This window comes from Macaca nemestrina, chromosome 19 (genome assembly GCF_043159975.1).
Source record: "Macaca nemestrina isolate mMacNem1 chromosome 19, mMacNem.hap1, whole genome shotgun sequence".
Taxonomy (NCBI): domain Eukaryota; kingdom Metazoa; phylum Chordata; class Mammalia; order Primates; family Cercopithecidae; genus Macaca; species Macaca nemestrina.
The window spans coordinates 10972914-10975896 of NC_092143.1; the positions used below are offsets into that span (position 1 = coordinate 10972914).

A 2983-nucleotide genomic window follows, 5' to 3' on the forward strand; every position below is an offset into this window, starting at 1 on the left:
CTCAGAACATTTACCTCAAGAAGCCTTTTTCCAGTTTCCAACTCATGAATAAAGAGAATATTTTGTTAATTCTATTCCAAAAAACTTTTTTGCAACTTGTTTTATTTACAATGCCAACTTTCTTTTTTTTTTTTTTTTTTTTTTTGAGACGGAGTCTCGCTCTGTCGCCCAGGCTGGAGTGCAGTGGCCGGATCTCAGCTCACTGCAAGCTCCGCCTCCCGGGTTCGGGCCATTCTCCTGTCTCAGCCTCCTGAGTAGCTGGGACTACAGGCGCCCGCCACCTCGCCCGGCTAGTTTTTTGTATTTTTTAGTAGAGACGGGGTTTCACCGTGTTAGCCAGGATGGTCTCGATCTCCTGACCTAGTGATCCGCCCGTCTCGGCCTCCCAAAGTGCTGGGATTACAGGCTTGAGCCACCGCGCCCGGCCTACAATACCAACTTTCAAAAGGTCACTAAAGTTAACTGGACAATAAACTAGGCAGAAATTGCTTTACAAAAAAGACGGAAAGCCCAAAATGCCACTTATAGAGAACCCACAGTTCAGTTTTATTCAGAGCAAAGAAAGAAGAAACTTTCGATCATACTAGAAGAAACTCAGCCATAGGTTTGGAATCTATACTCAAACTACACATGCAATGAGGACAATATTCTGCTAATACAATTGACTTGCTGCTGCATTTGTCTACTGTTTGTCTAATATTAACAATTATAAACAGAGCAGTGCAACTAGTATTTGGAACAATCCTTACAGTGTTATAGTGTCAGGCACAACATTTCACTTCTCTTCACACCACTGGTTCTCTTTGCGTACCTGGGCTTCCTCCTCTTCAGTAAACTCATTTTTGATATTGAAGGTCTTGCGAATCTCCTCAGGAGTCTTCCCCTTGATCATATTGGCAACAGTCTTGCATGTAACATCAAGCAAACCTTTGATGTCTAAGTAGTTTGCAGCCAGAATGAGTTCAAAAAGTGTTCCTTGGTCAACTTTCAGGAATTCTTGGTCCCAAACAGGGATATCGTCTGTTCGCTTTTCTTTGTTCTCATCATCTTCAGGAGGAGGGTCATCCTTGTGGTGGGTGCACCACTGAATGACCTTTTTTAATATTGCTGCATTCACATTTGGTAGAGGAACTGGGTCATCATCTCCTTCATCATCCATTCCCAAATCTTCCAACATGGTCTTAATAGTCACAGATTGTTTGGCAATTTCCACATCAACTTCAAATATCTCTCCATCAGAACTCTGCAACTTAATTGAAGGCATGGTGTTCGGTGTTAAGGAGACTGCCGGCGGGAGGCTGACGAGAGCTAGGAGACGTCAGCGGAGGAACAGAAAAGCGGAGGACGAAGCCACTCTCAAAAACTTCTTAATATATAACTTAAATAAATACATTTTCATCTGGAAAGCAATTAAAATGGAGTTATTTTAGTCTTCATTTTCAAATGAGACCCAGAATATAGATTCTACATTTCAAAGGGAGATTCAAGACCTCTTGTTAAGTCTTAGTAAAACTTACAAATGTGTCGACTTACCAAAGAGGATGGAAAGGCTAACCATGGAAAGAGCTTCAATGGGACAACCTACATAGTTTGATACTTGTTTCCTAGAGTTTCCAAAACGTAATCAACCAATATTCAACTCACACCTGAGAAACAGACACATACGTTGGCTGACTAATGTGATCATGGGAAAAGGAGAGACGTTACAGGTGTGCAGTTTCTGACTATGTCAAGTCAAAGGTCCTGTGAGTGCCTCCCATGGGCATTGAGGGAGGGGAAGCCAGCGTGGAGTTGCCATAGATCCTGTCTAGGATGGCATCTGAGAGAGCAATGAGAAGTGCAATAGACATGAGAAAGAGAAACAGAAGGGGAAGCAGCAGCACCTGAACATGTACTGCCAGAATCTTCCATCCTCCACCACAAAGGAGTGACAGAGGGAAGAAGTGTGCAGATTTCCAGCTCCCCAGCAAACCGGCTCAGCAGAGAAAGGGACAGCTGTAAAGAACTGCCAAGCACAAGAAGGGGATAAGCAAGAGTGCTGCTCTCATTCCTTACAACCTGAAATCCAGAGGGTTCAGAAACCACAGTCAGCGAGGCAGAATGGAAGCATCAGGTGGGGAAAGAGAGAAGAGCTTCAGGCCTTTACCATGATTGGCTCATAGCAAAACAGGACTGGAATGTGGTTAACTTCGAATGGAGTTGGAAGATTTATGAATAACTGGAATCGGAAATATTCACCTGAGTCAGTTTTTGTGACTAGAAACAATGAAGGTCTTCTTATGTGAAAGTGTTACTGGGAGGGAGTCCAAGTTCTTGGCGTTTTGAAGAACAAATAAGACAAAACACACAAACAAAGCAACAAAAAGAAGGCACAGATTTATTGAAACGAAAGTACACTCCACAGAGCGGGAGCTAGCTTGAGCAATAGGCTCAAGAGTGCTGGTTACAGAATTTTCTGGAGTTTAAATACACCCTAGAGGTTTCCCATTGCTTACTTTGTGTATACCCTGTGTAAATGAAGTAGTGGCCTGCGATCAGTCTGATTAGTTGTGGAAAGTGACCAATCAGAGGTTGAAGTGAAGTTACAAAGTTGTACTCCTATGCCAATGAAGACTTGGCTTATGACCAGGCTGATTGGTTGTGGGAGGGGAGGGGACCAATCAGAGGATCTTTCAATTTTTCTTCTGCTACAGCAGAAAAAATCAGGGGGGACTGCAAATGGAGTAGCCTCTGGTCCTTTTGTTACTTGGGCTTGGGAAGTTGAGGTTTTCCTTTTGATTTAGTTCTAGGAAGTTAGCCTGAATTGGTCTTAGGTTCCCTGTCTCCAGGGCCTATTCTCCTGCCTCCTTTTGAGGAGCTTGAGGAATCACAGAGAACTATTTTACTCTATGAGGACTTTTTCTTTAACCTAATGGAGAACATTCGGAGGTGAACAAAATGAAAGAATTAGCACATTAAGAAAAAATGAGTAAGTCAATAAAAC

At 42.9% G+C, this 2983-nt stretch overlaps 1 pseudogene; it reads right to left on the bottom strand.

Moving 5' to 3' along the window:
* Positions 1-601: 601 nt before the first annotated feature.
* On the bottom strand, positions 602-1355 carry LOC105476954 (S-phase kinase-associated protein 1 pseudogene; annotated as a pseudogene).
* Between the last annotated feature and the right edge of the window lie 1628 nt (positions 1356-2983).